Genomic DNA, 18,806 nt, shown 5'->3' with positions numbered 1-18,806 from the left:
CAGGAGCCCTTCCTGGGCTGAACTGGGAATCAGGAGCCCTTCCTGGGCTGAACTGGGAATCAGGAGCCCTTCCTGGGCTATACTCGGGACCAGGGTAGCGCTTCCGTGGTGCTGGCACTGGAGGGCGCTCTGGAGGAGCAGGCACAGCAAAGTGCCTTCGAGGAGCTGGGACTGGAGCGAGCTCTGGGGCTGGAGCATACACTGGAGCGAGCTTTGGGGCTGGCACACTAACGTCCTTGGGGCTTGCCACACTAACGGCCTTGGGGCTTGCCACACTAACGGCCTTGGGGCTTGCCACACTAACGGCCTTGGGGCTTGCCACACTAACGGCCTTGGGGCTTGCCACACTAACGGCCTTGGGGCTTGCCACACTAACGGCCTTGGGGCTTGCCACACTAACGGCCTTGGGGCTTGCCACACTAACGGCCTTCGGGCTTGCCACACTAACGGCCTTCGGGCTTGCCACATTACCTGCCGGCTGACTTGACTCGGGAATGGCCAGCGGAGGGTTTCCAGATAGGAGACTCTCCAGACACCGGATGACTGTCTCCTTCCAGTCAAGGTTGGTGGTGTATGGGAGCTCCGTGGGATGATGGAATGTTATCCCGATCCGGAACAGCGTTGCGAGGATTTCCCCCTCGAGGGAGCTGGTGAGGGCGAGCGGCACGAATGCCCTTGCAAAGATGATGGGGTCTGGGCTCACCTGAGCCAACGTGATGAACATTAATCGTTCCTCCATTTGGGGATGTGGAGGAACACACGGGGGGAAAAAAAAAAAACTTTCAAAAAACAGAAATCAAACGGGAGAGGGGGTGCCGCTTACTTTTTAGGTCCGCTGTTCTGTCACAATACACTTAGAGGAACGAGGAGACGCTGGAGAATACTTTAACAAGACTTTATTTTCATGCACCAAGGGAGACGAACTCGGGAAGACGTTTAACAGCAGTCAGAAAACTAGGGACTGGGAACACTTTAAATATACACAGGAGGAGGGGATGACGAGACACACCTGAGAGCAATGAAACATCAAGTGAAACACCTGGGACAAATGAACTTAATCAGGACAGGAACAGGAAACTAACCAAATAAGGGCATAGGAAGGCACATGGGGAGCAAGACACACACAAAACATGGAACAGAGTCTGACAATATCTCAGTTGATGTCTCTTGTTTTAAATTTGATTTAGCCCTTTATAGATTACTGTAATAGTCTTACAGTGTAACCAATGGACATCTTAAAAAAAAAAGACCCAGATTTGCCATGAAAGCAAGAGGTCATGCCCAGTATAAAAGTATTAAACATGATGGAATCACATTATTTCTGACTATGTCTCAGGTTGTTTACATTGTTGTGTTACGGCAGTTTTCTAATAACACTGTTCTGCTGTGGAATTAAATGTATCTCGGCGTAGGTGTTTGGTCATCGGTGAGGGTGTACATACACAAACAAATGTAATTATGAGTAATACTAGTATTTTAGGTGACTTGAAAGGTTATAAGTGCCTGATTCTCACAATTATGTTGTTACTGTGAATGCTATATGAATTCTTCTCAGCATTTCACACTAGCTGTAGAGATCTTGGAGTCCTATTTTGTCTCATATCCCAAAACACACGTTACACGTGGCATTCATTTGTCACGCAGTATCATCCTCATCCTTTCAGTCCCGTTCTGCTGCCTTTGATGCTCTAATATTGTCACTTTGAAGAATATGAAGCCAAATTAATCTAAATTGCACTTGTTTTCTTCATAAATCTTTAATGTTTGCATCATATATCATATTTGGTGTAACCTTTCAAGTTACAGATGACATTAATAGTGTAATAATTTTACTTAGTTGTAAGGGAAACATACTATTAAAGTCTACTTCATTTCAACCTTCTGCATTTCTGGTTTTCATTCGTTCAAGATTAAACTTCACATATTACACAGTTTTAATATCCTTATTTCCTAAAAAGGGGTAATTAAACACTGGTTAAAGTTGCACCGATTACATGAAACACGTCAAGCATATATATATACACATACAACCTACTATTTGTAATTCTATGCTCTGATCATTTTATACTTTCAATTATTAGCAACGATTGTCAAACGACATCTTGTCTCTTTCCTTGGAATGCGGGGGAAAAGGGGCGAGTCCCTCGATCACGTACAGGTCAGCTCTGGGCATCTGCTGGAGAATCTCCTGCGGGACAGGGAGCTATAAAATTGTCTCTTTTGTTGATCGGAGTTTAGCAATTTATGCGTCCACTGGTCATGAGGGTATTTCTATCTGCTCTTTGCAAGCCCGTAAAACAATTTTAAGCACCGTTAAAGTACTGTCCTTTTTAGCTTATCTTGAGATATAGCCAAACAGTCCAGGAAATGCTTCACCTTACTTGATCCTGCATGAGTTTTACGACTGCAGATGGCTGGGGAGACGAACCTCAAAAACCCTCCATGGAATGTGCGGGTTTGATGTGTGTGTCTCCATCATGTAGGTGGGTCTGTTGTGAGACAGATCCTACAATAGTGTATTATAATCAAAATATGCCATACAGACAGTGCATAGTGCATAAAAAGGTACACAATATCCTAATATTATTCAAAAGAAAACCCAGATCTATGGGCTTTTGTTGGAAGATTATTATTATTTGTTTGGTCCATTTCAACTTTGAACACAAAGGGCCACACAGCTTGAGGTCTAATTCATTGTCGTAGCACAAGTATGTGTTTAAAAATAAATTAATTAATAAAACCTAACCGCAAAAGTGAGCAATAAGTAATGCTTGCCTTAGCAAATGGCATTAAATAACGCTGTATGTGAGCAGTTTATGTATTGCAACCAGACACAAAATTTGTGCACGCATACCTACACATGCAATTTAAGGCCTGACCGTGTGCCAGCTGGGATTTTAAAATTCAGCATTTTATTTGCATCTTAAACATTACCAATCGGAGCTCAGCAGCACAGCATTTTCTGCAAGCTAACGATATGCTAATGTTACTCTTGGATTAAATAATTACAAATTGTAATCATGCTCAATTTAGACATCTTCTCATAAAGAATTGTGAGTTGATGGGGTATTTCAACCCAGTCACATTACAAACAGAAACATGTTTGCTGTGCTTATCAACTACCAAAAATTACTTACATCCAGTTTTAACCTAACCCTAGTGTCTTTATATACATATATATATATATATATATATATATATATATACACAACCACAAAAAAATTATGTTCAATAATAATAATACAAATCATTTGTTGTTTCGCTGTTGCATGATAATTAAGCATGTTCCCCAGATTACAATATTTAAAACATACCATGATTTATAAATAATTGCCACAAATTTAACAATAATATATAATAATCATCATAATTTTTTTAATATTCAACAGCAATCTGACACAACAGCTTGAACACCCCATGCTGCCTGGCACAGACAATGCACACAATGCACTGCAAGTAAATCAACCTGTGAGTGTCTTGTCTTTCTGACTGTAGCATATGTTCTGCTGCGATGTCTCAAATGTGCAGTTATTCAGCACCAGCTGGATGCCACATTTACTATAAACATTCCTGAAATAATTTCATTGACTTGCTTTCACTTCACAGGATTCAGTGTAATCACTGCAATATGGTCATAATGCGGCGTTTCTTTTTCACTTGACATTCATTTTTGGAGATGATTCAGGTTAATTACCTGAGATAATTAGCGTAACAACACCTAAAATTGCTTTCATAGCTGTGGCGGGGTGTTTTTTTTTCTTTCAGATTTGAGATCTGAAACTCAGTTCCAGAAACTACAAAACAAATGCTGCAAGGACTTTAAAACATAATATATCTCTGGACCAACTAAGAACACACACACACACACACACACACATATATATATATATATATATAGTGGCTATAGAAATTTGGAAAGAGAGTGAGTAAATGATGACATAAGTTTCATTTTTAAAACTATACCTTTAACATGAAATTTAATGCACATTCTCATGTGAGCAGTAGTGGTATTGGCACCAGCAAACCAACAGAGTTCATGTGACTGCTCCATTTAATCATTTTCTCATTAAGAATGGTATGTGGTGGTCATTTTGATGTGGCACTTGCAACTTACTCCATATGATGAGATTTTGCTACTTTCCCAAGGCACGCTAACCATTTATAGCAGAGACCAGAGCGGTGCAGAGAAAGACAAGCTCACGGTAGTTTGTTCAGGGTATTGTAAGGACTTACATTATTTAGAGACATACATGTGTGGTGATGTGATCGTAAGGTCTTTTGCCAGAGTTAACTGTATTACTTATGTGTGGTGTTTATTAATGATACAATGAGAGGCAATGACCTCCCCTGCATAGGTCACTAATGCTTTTACATTACATAGTTAAACATGCAAATCCTATCTGAAACTGTCTTCTTCAAACACTGTTGTTGAAGCAGATTTGCAGTACCATATTGCACTACTGACTTCCTTTTTTTATGTAGTAGCATTACTACTGTATGACAACTTTGGTTTCTAAATGTCTTTTGGATTATGTTTGTTTCAAGCTCTCTGCAACTAATAACTCACCAAACAAAACAAATTGTGGCATAATGGGGCACAACCCACTATAGCCTTATTTTATGGCTTTATATCTACTTGAAAATATCTTGAATTGATTTGGCACATTAATCCTAAGTTTATCGCATCACATATTGCCACAAGTTTATCACATATCTAATTTTTCCTCCATATCTTCCAGCCCCATCAACCTAATCTGAGTTTCTACCGAAAGATTGATTAATTTGCAGCAAAACTTGATCGATTGGATGTACGGCCTGTGACATTAACAACAAAGATATGGGAAGTGTTTTGTCCTTCCTTTTAGTAAGTGATAAGCATTCTGCTACCTTAACTACACAATTATATTAGTTGCAGTTTATTACTTGCATCAAACAATGATTTGTTCTTTGCTGTCTGTGACCCCACCAGGACAGACCAGTTGAGAACCACTGCTTTAGAGCGTCCTTGACAGATACAAACAGCATGTGATGCTTCTGTACACAAGAATGATGTGATCATAATGCAATATCCCATAATACTTGCTGTGGTCTCATTCTGTTTGAAGAAGAGTCTGAAGGAGAGAGACATTCCTCAGGCTACATTTAAAACCAAACACCTGCCCTGGGGATCAACTTTGGAGGGCAAACATCTCATCAAAGATACACAAAATAAATGTCTGCAGTCTTGTGGTAATCATAAAGCAGGCTAGATTCCTGCAGAAGGTTTGCCTCTGGATGTGAGCTTTAATTTACAGTTGTATTGGGAAGCTCAACTTGACCTGGGTAAAGCCCCAGGCGATTCAACCACAAAGCTAATTGCATGTAGTAGGGAGATCGAGTGCCTTTGACCACCCAACCCTATGAACTACAGCTGAGAACTGACTTCTGCTACATATATAGACTGGGAAGCAGGATTCAGGGGGGAATTTTCTAAAGTCAAGCTAACCAAGGGGGAATTCACAGCCCAGGCTCACTGGAAATACATGACTACATTTCTGCAAAATGGCAAAAATGTACCTATGCATACATTTAACTACAGTTTCCAGGTGAAATAAACACTAGAGGCTGTAAAACACTTACAAGTTTTGTTCCTTTTCACATAAATTATGATTACAAGAGCAGAATATGAATTAATCTGAAGTTATTTTACATAGTTCTTTGCACAATACTATGTCATGACCTCAAAATACTTTTACCCTAGTGCATGATTTGTAAACTAATACATTTTGACATTTGTACTTCATAACCAGATCCATATGTATGGCTTTTCTGATGTAGTAAACTTGCTTGGTAGCCCACCTGATGCAGTATTGAACTTACAAGTCAAACACGAGTCACGACACTCCACAAAAGAGCTTAAAGACTTGTATAAGCAAGCTAAAACGGCATGGTTGCTTCTGCAGATGCATTGTTATCTCATGTTGGTTTTTGTCACAAGTTCACGCTTACATATAATTAGCATAAAGTATTGAATAAAGTATGGGAATGCATATTTGGCGTGCTGTCCGCGGAAAGGCTCCGAGCTCGGGAATGGCCCGAACCTAGTGTACCCCCCAAAAAGCAATTGAGCAAAGGACAGCCGCCAGACTAAGGTTTTTATTTTAGGTAATTTTTAAAGGCTATTTTTTAATTAGGCATATTTTTCTACCATAAATATAAATTATAATTATACAATTAATCACCAGAACAATCAACCGATAACTCTGTTGCCCAATTAATCGTTAGTGACGGCCTTAAATGAGGGGCGTATGTCCACACCTTCCAGGGTCTGTGCTTGAATGTTGTGAGCCACTGGAGGTGGCCCCGAGGCAACAGCATTTGGTGGGACGGGCAGTGATGTTGCTATAAAAGAGAATATTGTGATTTTAAATGAAGTAGAGAGCTGTGAGGGAGAGGAGCAGGGCCCGCAATTGTCGTGGGAGGCAGCCTCACGGTTAATATCGGCCTCTGGGGCTTGAGGTGGGAAACTGAGAGAAGCGTAAGAGAAAAAAATGGAGGAAAATAAAGAGATGTGTTGGCCTGTGTTGTGAGCGGAGGCAGCCTCATGCTAGTGTCTGCTATGGGAGCTGGGGGCCACTGAAAAGGAAAAAGGTGTTATTAGTAGCGGGAGGAAAAAGACAGAGATGTGTGGGCCTGTGTTGCAAGCAGAGGCAGCCTCGCGCTTGCTTTACCTGCTGTAGCTATAGGCCACGGGAAGGGAGTCCTGAAGAACCTGTGTAGCCTGCACTGCTAGAGGAGGCAGCCTCACGCTAGCGTTTGCTATGGGAACTGGAGGTGAAAATGAAAAGGTTAAAAGTAGCAGCGGGAAAGACTGAGATGTAAGGGCTTGTGTTGCAAGCAGAGGCAGCCTCATGCTTGCTTCAGCTGCTGTAGCTGTAGGCAGCGGGAAAGGGGAGTAGTTTGTGACATTTGATGGGAAATGCTGAAATGCCCGAGTAGCCTGCAGTGCTGCTGATTTAGCAATTTGTTGTTATATTTAGCAATTTATCAGACTACCCTAGCAACTGGTTTTCCAAAGCACATAGTAATGAATTTACCCATTTAAAAATGTATTTGGCAACTTTTAGCACCTTATAACCAAAAAGTTATTAAATGTTAAAAAAAGACATGCATTTTCCTCTTAACCACCCAAAGAAGAAAGTATTGAAAAGCTAGCCAAGCGGCACGTCGGCTAGAGACTTGGAGAGAGTTGCCTAGCAATTATGGTTGTCATCTGCAGAAAATGAAAATACGGGACAATCACCTTACGGGGGTGTGGGGGTGGGGATTTGGGTGGTGACCGTGTATAGCTTGTGTTGCAAGCAGAGGCAGCCTCATGCTTGCTTCAGCTGCTGTAGCTGTAGGCAGCGGGAAAGGGGAGTAGTTTGTGACATTTGATGGGAAATGCTGAAATGCCCGAGTAGCCTGCAGTGCTGCTGATTTAGCAATTTGTTGTTATATTTAGCAATTTATCAGACTACCCTAGCAACTGGTTTTCCAAAGCACATAGTAATGAATTTACCCATTTAAAAATGTATTTGGCAACTTTTAGCACCTTATAACCAAAAAGTTATTAAATGTTAAAAAAGACATGCATTTTCCTCTTAACCACCCAAAGAAGAAAGTATTGAAAAGCTAGCCAAGCGGCACGTCGGCTAGAGACTTGGAGAGAGGTGCCTAGCAATTAGGGTTGTCATCTGCAGAAAATGAAAATACGGGACAATCACCTTACGGGGGTGTGGGGGTGGGGATTTGGGTGGTGACCGTGTATACACACACACACACACACACACATATATAGTATGCATGAAAATGTGTATTTTTCAATTAAAGACAGCTTATAGATTTAATATGGGCTGCTTTTGGTGCTTGACACCTTTTTATTGGTCATTTTGTGTTTCAAGAACAAGGTCTGAGGTTAAGAATTATGTTATTAGTTACTTAAATATAAAATGTTTTTCAATATTTAACAACATTACAATAGTGAAAGACAATTTCCGTTACTGATCACGTCTCTTGCGCGGTGGGATGTTGGACTCATGAAAAATAATCACGTAGTTTGTATTCCCCAAAACTGATTTACTGAAGTGAAAGCACAGACGGAATTGGCGTTAGCACAAGCACCGCTTGCTGTGAGGTGTGAGTGACGAGCCGGCAGAGGATTGTGCAACCTTCCTTGAACAGTTATGTTCACGATTTCTGATTTACTTAATGTATACTGCATGGGGGGGGGCTGTAATTGGATGATGACAGGTATCAGTGATCATTCTCAAGTGATCAGCACTGCTGCTGCTGTTGTATCAGTCAGTGGTTAGACCAGCGTAGCAGTCAAAATACAGGACAAGGGAAGTCACGTATGGGACAAATCAATTAGGCCCAAAATATGGGATGTCCCGGCTAATACGGGACGGTTGGCAACCCTACTAGCAATACTTACATCACATGTAAATTAGGTTGCTAGTTGCACTTTTTCAATAATAATAGTTTATTTTATGATTAACCTTAGTTGTTAGTTTGTGCCTATAAACGTTAATAATTTAGATACATAGCTGAACATATTTTCTCGAAAATCGATTTTTTTTCGACAAGGGAAGTCACGTATGGGACAAATCAATTAGGCCCAAAATATGGGATGTCCTGGCTAATACGGGACGGTTGGCAACCCTACTAGCAATACTTACATCACATGTAAATTAGGTTGCTAGTTGCACTTTTTCAATAATAATAGTTTATTTTATGATTAACCTTAGTTGTTAGTTTGTGCCTATAAACGTTAATAATTTAGATACATAGCTGAACATATTTTCTCGAAAATCGATTTTTTTTCATCCGTTTATCCGAGTGAAAGGTGTAATTTATTAATTCAGAAAATCTGAGTAATTTCTTTGTGTATTCTATGCAGTTTGCGTCATGGTTACAAAATGACAGAGGCGGACAGTAACTAAGTACATTTACTTGAGTATTGTACTTAAGTACAGTTTTTGGGTATCTGTACTTTACGTGAGTATTATTTTTTCTGGGAACTTATAACTTTAACTTCACTACATTTGAAAGACAAATATTGTACTTTTCACTCCTCTACATATCTATCAAGGTCCTCGAAGTAGAAAGTCGTTATTATGTAGCAGCTTTGAAAGTCAGTGGGTGATTTTTTTTCTTCTCTAAAGCGTGACTTTCTTTTTTTCAGATAGTTTATCAGTAATCACTCTTGTAGGGCTACATTTTTAACACTGACCAGTTGCAAATGTGATATTTATTTACAACAATTCAATAATAAGTTAATATTGTGATATACAGTATAATAGTAATGAATTTACCCATTTAAAAATGTATTTGGCAACTTTTAGCACCTTATAACCAAAAAGTTATTAAATGTTAAAAAAAGACATGCATTTTCCTCTTAACCACCCAAAGAAGAAAGTATTGAAAAGCTAGCCAAGCGGCACGTCGGCTAGAGACTTGGAGAGAGGTGCCTAGCAATTAGGGTTGTCATCTGCAGAAAATGAAAATACGGGACAATCACCTTACGGGGGTGTGGGGGTGGGGATTTGGGTGGTGACCGTGTATACACACACACACACACACACACATATATAGTATGCATGAAAATGTGTATTTTTCAATTAAAGACAGCTTATAGATTTAATATGGGCTGCTTTTGGTGCTTGACACCTTTTTATTGGTCATTTTGTGTTTCAAGAACAAGGTCTGAGGTTAAGAATTATGTTATTAGTTACTTAAATATAAAATGTTTTTCAATATTTAACAACATTACAATAGTGAAAGACAATTTCCGTTACTGATCACGTCTCTTGCGCGGTGGGATGTTGGACTCATGAAAAATAATCACGTAGTTTGTATTCCCCAAAACTGATTTACTGAAGTGAAAGCACAGACGGAATTGGCGTTAGCACAAGCACCGCTTGCTGTGAGGTGTGAGTGACGAGCCGGCAGAGGATTGTGCAACCTTCCTTGAACAGTTATGTTCACGATTTCTGATTTACTTAATGTATACTGCATGGGGGGGGGCTGTAATTGGATGATGACAGGTATCAGTGATCATTCTCAAGTGATCAGCACTGCTGCTGCTGTTGTATCAGTCAGTGGTTAGACCAGCGTAGCAGTCAAAATACAGGACAAGGGAAGTCACGTATGGGACAAATCAATTAGGCCCAAAATATGGGATGTCCCGGCTAATACGGGACGGTTGGCAACCCTACTAGCAATACTTACATCACATGTAAATTAGGTTGCTAGTTGCAGTTTTTCAATAATAATAGTTTATTTTATGATTAACCTTAGTTGTTAGTTTGTGCCTATAAACGTTAATAATTTAGATACATAGCTGAACATATTTTCTCGAAAATCGATTTTTTTTCCATCCGTTTATCCGAGTGAAAGGAGTAATTTATTAATTCAGAAAATCTGAGTAATTTCTTTGTGTATTCTATGCAGTTTGCGTCATGGTTACAAAATGACAGAGGCGGACAGTAACTAAGTACATTTACTTGAGTATTGTACTTAAGTACAGTTTTTGGGTATCTGTACTTTACGTGAGTATTATTTTTTCTGGGAACTTATAACTTTAACTTCACTACATTTGAAAGACAAATATTGTACTTTTCACTCCTCTACATATCTATCAAGGTCCTCGAAGTAGAAAGTCGTTATTATGTAGCAGCTTTGAAAGTCAGTGGGTGATTTTTTTTCTTCTCTAAAGCGTGACTTTCTTTTTTTCAGATAGTTTATCAGTAATCACTCTTGTAGGGCTACATTTTTAACACTGACCAGTTGCAAATGTGATATTTATTTACAACAATTCAATAATAAGTTAATATTGTGATATACAGTATATTAGACACAATATTGTCTATTTTTGCTAAATTTTCTACGTGAAAATATTACCTATAAAGCCACAGAAGAACTGTTGTGCATCTCCTAATTAAAATAGTGAAAATGTTACCTATAAAGCCACAGAAGAACTGTTGTGCATCTCCTCAAGTCCAACACAATAGGTGTTGGACTTGAAGCAGCGCACAGACCATTCTGTGTGTGACATCAAAGTACCACGAGAAAGATTAGACAGCATTTTTTTTTATTTTTGTTTTGATGTCAAATAAGTCTTGCTGTTTTGCTTTTTTGTTAAAGAGGTTAAGAATTATGTTATTAGTTACTTAAATATAAAATGTTTTTCAATATTTAACAACATTACAATAGTGAAAGACAATTTCCGTTACTGATCACGTCTCTTGCGCGGTGGGATGTTGGACTCATGAAAAATAATCACGTAGTTTGTATTCCCCAAAACTGATTTACTGAAGTGAAAGCACAGACGGAATTGGCGTTAGCACAAGCACCGCTTGCTGTGAGGTGTGAGTGACGAGCCGGCAGAGGATTGTGCAACCTTCCTTGAACAGTTATGTTCACGATTTCTGATTTACTTAATGTATACTGCATGGGGGGGGGCTGTAATTGGATGATGACAGGTATCAGTGATCATTCTCAAGTGATCAGCACTGCTGCTGCTGTTGTATCAGTCAGTGGTTAGACCAGCGTAGCAGTCAAAATACAGGACAAGGGAAGTCACGTATGGGACAAATCAATTAGGCCCAAAATATGGGATGTCCCGGCTAATACGGGACGGTTGGCAACCCTACTAGCAATACTTACATCACATGTAAATTAGGTTGCTAGTTGCACTTTTTCAATAATAATAGTTTATTTTATGATTAACCTTAGTTGTTAGTTTGTGCCTATAAACGTTAATAATTTAGATACATAGCTGAACATATTTTCTCGAAAATCGATTTTTTTTCATCCGTTTATCCGAGTGAAAGGTGTAATTTATTAATTCAGAAAATCTGAGTAATTTCTTTGTGTATTCTATGCAGTTTGCGTCATGGTTACAAAATGACAGAGGCGGACAGTAACTAAGTACATTTACTTGAGTATTGTACTTAAGTACAGTTTTTGGGTATCTGTACTTTACGTGAGTATTATTTTTTCTGGGAACTTATAACTTTAACTTCACTACATTTGAAAGACAAATATTGTACTTTTCACTCCTCTACATATCTATCAAGGTCCTCGAAGTAGAAAGTCGTTATTATGTAGCAGCTTTGAAAGTCAGTGGGTGATTTTTTTTCTTCTCTAAAGCGTGACTTTCTTTTTTTCAGATAGTTTATCAGTAATCACTCTTGTAGGGCTACATTTTTAACACTGACCAGTTGCAAATGTGATATTTATTTACAACAATTCAATAATAAGTTAATATTGTGATATACAGTATATTAGACACAATATTGTCTATTTTTGCTAAATTTTCTACGTGAAAATATTACCTATAAAGCCACAGAAGAACTGTTGTGCATCTCCTAATTAAAATAGTGAAAATGTTACCTATAAAGCCACAGAAGAACTGTTGTGCATCTCCTAATTAAAATAGTGAAAATGTTACCTATAAAGCCACAGAAGAACTGTTGTGCATCTCCTAATTAAAATAGTGAAAATGTTACCTATAAAGCCACAGAAGAACTGTTGTGCATCTCCTAATTAAAATAGTGAAAATGTTACCTATAAAGCCACAGAAGAACTGTTGTGCATCTCCTAATTAAAATAGTGAAAATGTTACCTATAAAGCCACAGAAGAACTGTTGTGCATCTCCTAATTAAAATAGTGAAAATGTTACCTATAAAGCCACAGAAGAACTGTTGTGCATCTCCTCAAGTCCAACACAATAGGTGTTGGACTTGAAGCAGCGCACAGACCATTCTGTGTGTGACATCAAAGTACCACGAGAAAGATTAGACAGCATTTTTTTAAATTTTTGTTTTGATGTCAAATAAGTCTTGCTGTTTTGCTTTTTTGTTAAAGCAGTGTTGCTGTTGTAAAGTTATACAGCTACAGTTGTGCTGCTGGGTTTTAAATCAGGGTTGATTTTTTTTCTCTTCCTTAACACTCTGTATTTACAGGATTTCACTGTCCACTTTGTTCAAATGTGGATGAATGGCTACTCATAGATGCGTGCACACACTGTCAGAGCTGTGTGAGATCACTACCATCCTGCTTTTTGTGGGGGTGGGTAGGTTTGTTAAATAATTATTATTATTATTTATTTTTATGTAGGTTTTTAACAGTCTAAAAGCTCTTTATTTCAAAAGATACTAAAAGCTAGTCAGTGTATTCAGTAGGTGTAATGTATTCAAAGTTGGTTCAGAAGAATTGCAAGTATTACGTACAACAATAAAACAGTGCATTGACATAAAAAAGGTAATTTACTTTTGGTACTTAAGTACTTTTAAAAGCTAGTACTTTTGAACTTTGACTTAAGTAAAAATCGGTCCTTACAACTTTTACTTGTAATGGAGTAATATTTGACCAGCTGTATCTGTACTTTCACTTAAGTAATGGAGTTGAGTACTTTGTCCGCCTCTGCAAAATGACATCAACATCCTTTTGTCACGTCGTTTAACAACTTTTAGCAACAAAACAACCTGCCTTTTAGCGACTTTACCTAAAAATTTATTTGCAACACGGCCTGCATCGCTTGCAGAGGCGGATCGCGCTAGCGTGTGCTACAAGAGCTGGAGGCCTGGCTGCATACGACGCTGTGGCCCGAAGAGCCGCGGTGAAAGGTTGAGCCGAAGCGGGAAGCGAGTGAGGCTTTGCTGCGGTGAGATCTGGGGCGCGGCCCAGGCTCGTTGAAGGCCTGCTGCTGTGACCCAGCACTTAAGGAGAGCCGGGTCTTTTGCGGGGCGATGATGGTGTCGAGCGAGGCGAATTTGGGGCCTTACAAACATTGCTCGAAATATTGGCCGCTCTGCTGGAGTAGATTTAGGAGTGAGGTTGGCTGATTGCTGGGAGACAAATAACTTAGATCGTACAGATATGCTTTGTTTACCCATCGCGAGGACGGTGCGTCGGAATTAATCAGCATTTGCCTCGGACTTAAATACGGTCCACTTTCCGATTGGAGGAATTGTAGGCACAGCCGAAAGATAAAAGGATGCCAGGGAAAAAGTTGGAAGTGATGCCGGTGGAGGCGAGGTTTAAGCCTCGGCATCGTGGAGAGCGTGTGGCTGGTTGAGCAGAGAGCAGCGGCCGCGATGAAGCCTGGAGCTCGGCGGCGGTGTCTGGTGGAGAAGGCGCGATCCTGGGGCCGGCAGATTGGCTGGAGGACCGAAAAAATCCCCAGTATAGGTCTTGTCGTTTGTATGGGAGAAGTTGAGTCTGTGAAATAATGGCAAAAGGTGCAAATCGAATGCTGATAAACAGTCAATGGATAGAGGTAAGTCAGCTGTATTTATACCATGGTGTTGATTAAATTGAGTTCGCTCCACCTGTGTTAATTAGGCTAAGTATCTGACGTGCTCCTCCCGAACCTTGTTAATAAAACATCATTAAATGTGTCAAACTTTTGACATATAACAGGTCAATGTACTATAAAAACATTCTGTTTCAGAACTCAAATCTTCTCGTTAGTCTAAAAGCAGCTTTTATTGAAACCATGCAAGCTGCAAACTGGCTCATTTTGGAATTAGTCACATTTTGACGTCATTAGTGCAACAAAACACTGCCTCTGCAGAAGAAGAGCAACACATACTCCTACATTATTGCCTCTTTTGCCCCTCCTGATTCACACTTGTAGTAGGAGGAGAGAAAATACTAGAGGGATGTAAACACAGGATTACTCTATAAAAAAAATAAAAAAAAACAGAAATGCCTCTGAGGATTGAAGACACTGCGTAGTGTAAGCTGTGAAAAAAACACAGTCTTAGAATAGCCTTGGGGGGTCGGACTGCCCCCACTGCAGAGATATGAGCCTCCGGACTATCAAGCTCTGTGTGGCCATCGTCCAAGGCGATGAACTCACCCAACTAGCCCTGCCGCACTTTTCCTCTGCAGCATCTTTCTAGCCAAGGAGGAAAGTGTCGCAAGCGTCTGATGCGGATCTGTCAGGGTCAGGTGACGAGCCCACGCCGGCTCAGTGCCCACGCACTCCTCACCCCCCTGCTGCAGGTCCCCTTCCAGTGCGCTCCATGACCGCTGTTCTCCGCCCCTCCCACATCGCTCAAGATGTGGTGTCCTTCGGTGCCATGGAGTGCGCTGAAGAGGAGGATGATGCCATTTCGGTGGCAGCGTTTGCGAGAGAGGAGTGGTCTAACAGCCCGCAGGATTAACGTTACACTGCGCCCCACGGCAGCAACACGGGGAACCTCCATCATAGTGATGTCGAGCTCCTTAGCGTCCTGTCCAAGGCAGTCGATGAGCTCGGTTTGGAGTGGGCGCCTCCTGCCGAGCCGGCCAGAAGCCGTCTGGACGAGTGGTACCTCCAGTCGGATCGCGGCCGAAAGGACACCCCGCAGAGGCCCGGCCCCTTTTCCCCCGAGGTGCACGATGAGATAACGAAGTCGTGGAACGGGCCGCTCACCAGTTGAGTGCACAACCCGGGATCCTCCCTCCTGTCTTCTGTGGATGGCGCTGACCAAGTGGGGTATGTTAAACTCCACCCCGTGGAAGAAGCCGTCGCTGCCCATCTCAGTCCTTCAGCCTCGGCGAACTGGAGAATGAGAAACAATGCATCTCTCCCCACTAAACCTTGCCGCGCCACTGCAAACTTCGCAGGCAAGGCTTTCTCCGTGGCAGGCCAAGCAAAGGACTTAAAGGACTCAGAAAAAACGTCCCTTCTGGACGCTCCCGTGAATCCCTCAGGTCTCTTCAGAGCAGCAGTAGAGACGTTCACGGAGCAGTCGAAGGCTATTAACCACTTCCTGCCAAAGCGATACGGCACGGACCCTCCTGCACGTTCCCGCTCCTCCTTAGCGCAGCGAGCGGGATGACCGCACACCTCTTCTGGTGCTGTTCGGCGCGAACATGAGCCGGGGTGTCAGAGTGGGTTATGAAATCAATAAAGAACGGCTACATGCTTCAGTTCTTCCGCTCTTCTGTGGATGGCGCTGACCAAGTGGGGTATGTTAAACTCCACCCCGTGGAAGAAGCCGTCGCTGCCCATCTCAGTCCTTCAGCCTCGGCGAACTGGAGAATGAGAAACAATGCATCTCTCCCCACTAAACCTTGCCGCGCCACTGCAAACTTCGCAGGCAAGGCTTTCTCCGTGGCAGGCCAAGCAAAGGACTTAAAGGACTCAGAAAAAACGTCCCTTCTGGACGCTCCCGTGAATCCCTCAGGTCTCTTCAGAGCAGCGGTAGAGACGTTCACGGAGCAGTCGAAGGCTATTAACCACTTCCTGCCAAAGCGCTACGGCACGGACCCTCCTGCACGTTCCCGCTCCTCCTTAGCGCAGCGAGCGGGATGACCGCACACCTCTTCTGGTGCTGTTCGGCGCGTACATGAGCCGGGGTGTCAGAGTGGGTTATGAAATCAATAAAGAACGGCTACATGCTTCAGTTCTTCCGCAGGCCACCCCGTTTCAACGGTGTGTTAATGTCCACTATACGGGAACGGAATGCCTCAGTTCTGCGAGAGGAAATACACAACCTCCTTGCAAAATGCACTGTAGAGACAGTGCCCCTAGCACTGTCAATTTGTAAAATAGCCAACAAATTAATTGTTGTAGGCTGACCCGCTCTCATTGAAAGTGCATATAGCACAATTTTCTGCTTCTATTTGGCATAATATTTATATGCAGTAATTGACTTTGGTATGCAAAAGACTGATCAATTCATAATTAATGGCATAGCTGGTTCAGTCAACAGACATAAGGGACACACAGGCCTATAATAACTGCTGAAATGTTTGCGGGCAAATCTCAGGTCAGTCCGAGCGCTCATGGTACGCACAGTGCGTACAACTGTACACCTGCAGGCGCCACTGATTTTTACCTTCATTATTCACATACTCCACAGCACAAATGATGAACTCACACACATTAGGCATGTTACTGACCACTTAATGCAAAATGCAAAATATGACTTTAGAAGTATTGGAAAGTTATTTGGCAACGTGATGACTATCGCTTCGTCACATTCTCACAAAGTTACGCAGTAATTAATTAATATATTATTTACATTGCATCTACACGTTGTTTGTTATAATGAGATGATTTGGAGCTTGTATATCTCAACACTGAACAAAATTCTGGTGTTTTGAGCAGGGAGGGGACTTTGAACTGAACTTCCGTCTGCTTGCCATCAGAGGGCACCCTTTCCATTACATTGACTCTCTTGTACTGATTACACACAGCACTGATTGCTCACAGCTGTATCCAATCACACATTCACTTTATATCACTCAATCTGACTCCTATCAAACTGCCGAGTATCGTATGCGCTTATCGCCAGCAGTGATAGCTACTTTACAGAGCCCTCGTTAGTTTCCCAGCCCAGCCTAGTCTTTCCTTGTCTGTTTTCCTGGTTTCTGATCTTTGCCTGTTTTCCTGGATTTATCCTTTCTAGTCTCGCCCTTTTGATTCTGTTCGCCGATCGTTGACCTACGCTAACCCTAGGATTATTCTTGTGTCTTGCCCACCATATACCTGTTTGCCATTGTTCGACCCTGCCTGTGTTTCTGACCTCTTCTGCTTTAAATAAAAGCTTGCACATGGATCCGCACGTCTCACATCTTGTCAGCCCCATAACAGAATACTCGGCCACACAAGGATCCAGCAGCTTCTCATGTGAACATTGGCCAGGTATGGACACTGCAAGACTGTTATTAGGCCTCGAGCAGGGCACACGCTCGCTCGAGGACTACATTCAAGAGTATCTGGACATTGCCTATCACTCTGATTTACTGTGTTTTGATAGATTTTTTCTGTAATGGCATTAATCAACCGCTAAAGTCTAAGCTTATACTTGAGGGTCCGCGTTCGTCACTATGTCAGTTTATGGATTATGCTTTATTGACTGTTGGCTCTTTGTGTGCTGTGGGTATCGCGGAGGAAGAACGTGATACCGCGTCTGTGCCTGTAATGGTGGCTGCTGAGTTTAGTCAACCACACGCTCCGGGATATTCAAGTTTATTGATCGCTACTCCGGTGATGTAGCCCGCTCATGTAATGGCGGCCGCACCAGAGCGCGCTCGCATGATGGCGGCGACAACGGAGCCCATTCGCAAAATGGCGGCCACACTAGAGCACGCTCACAAAATGGTGGCGACAGCGGAGCACGCTCACAAGATGGCGGACACAACAGCACCCTGTTATGTCACAGCTGCCCATCTTGAGTCAAGTCAAGTCACCATTGATCCTCCTGAGTCAAGTCAACTCACAGCAGATCTTCATGAGGCAAGTCGAGTCACATTTGATCGTCATGAGTCAAGTCGAGTCACAGTTGATCGCCATGAGTCAAGTCAAGTCACAGTTGATCGTCATGAATCAAGTCAAATCCCAGTTGATCATCATGAGGCAAGTCAAGTCACAGCTGATCTTCATGAGTCAAGTCAAGTCACCATTGATCCTCCTGAGTCAAGTCAACTCACAGCAGATCTTCATGAGGCAAGTCGAGTCACATTTGATCGTCATGAGTCAAGTCGAGTCACAGTTGATCGCTATGAGTCAAGTCAAGTCACAGTTGATCGTCATGAGGCAAGTCAAGTCACAGCTGATCTTCATGAGTCAAGTCAAGTCAAGTCACAGCTGATCTTCATGAGTCTCGTCACGTCTCAGCTGATCACCCAGAGTCACGTCACCTCACAGCTGATCAGCCAGAGTCATGTCACTTCACAGCTGATCATCCAGAGTTACGTCACGTCCTGTCTGTGGCACCCAGATTATCAAGGTCAGTCCTTCGGTATCCCAGTCTGGTATCCAGTGTGAGGGATGCACCGC

The 18,806-nt window shown here is 41.8% G+C and overlaps 1 long non-coding RNA gene across 1 annotated transcript in view; it reads left to right on the top strand.

Annotated features, from left to right (window-relative positions):
• Nucleotides 1-939, top strand: part of LOC107558922 (uncharacterized) — a 6,804-nt gene extending 5,865 nt beyond the window's left edge. The window contains exon 3 of the long non-coding RNA XR_001605540.1: nt 859-939. This is a non-coding gene — a long non-coding RNA (uncharacterized lncRNA). The remainder of the gene's footprint in view (nt 1-858) is intronic.
• The last annotated feature ends 17,867 nt before the right edge of the window (nt 940-18,806 follow it).

The sequence above is a fragment of the Sinocyclocheilus grahami genome, unplaced genomic scaffold, assembly GCF_001515645.1.
Source record: "Sinocyclocheilus grahami isolate Dianchi unplaced genomic scaffold, SAMN03320097.WGS_v1.1 scaffold21.1, whole genome shotgun sequence".
Lineage (NCBI taxonomy): Eukaryota > Metazoa > Chordata > Actinopteri > Cypriniformes > Cyprinidae > Sinocyclocheilus > Sinocyclocheilus grahami.
This window is presented reverse-complemented; position numbering and strand designations above follow the sequence as displayed.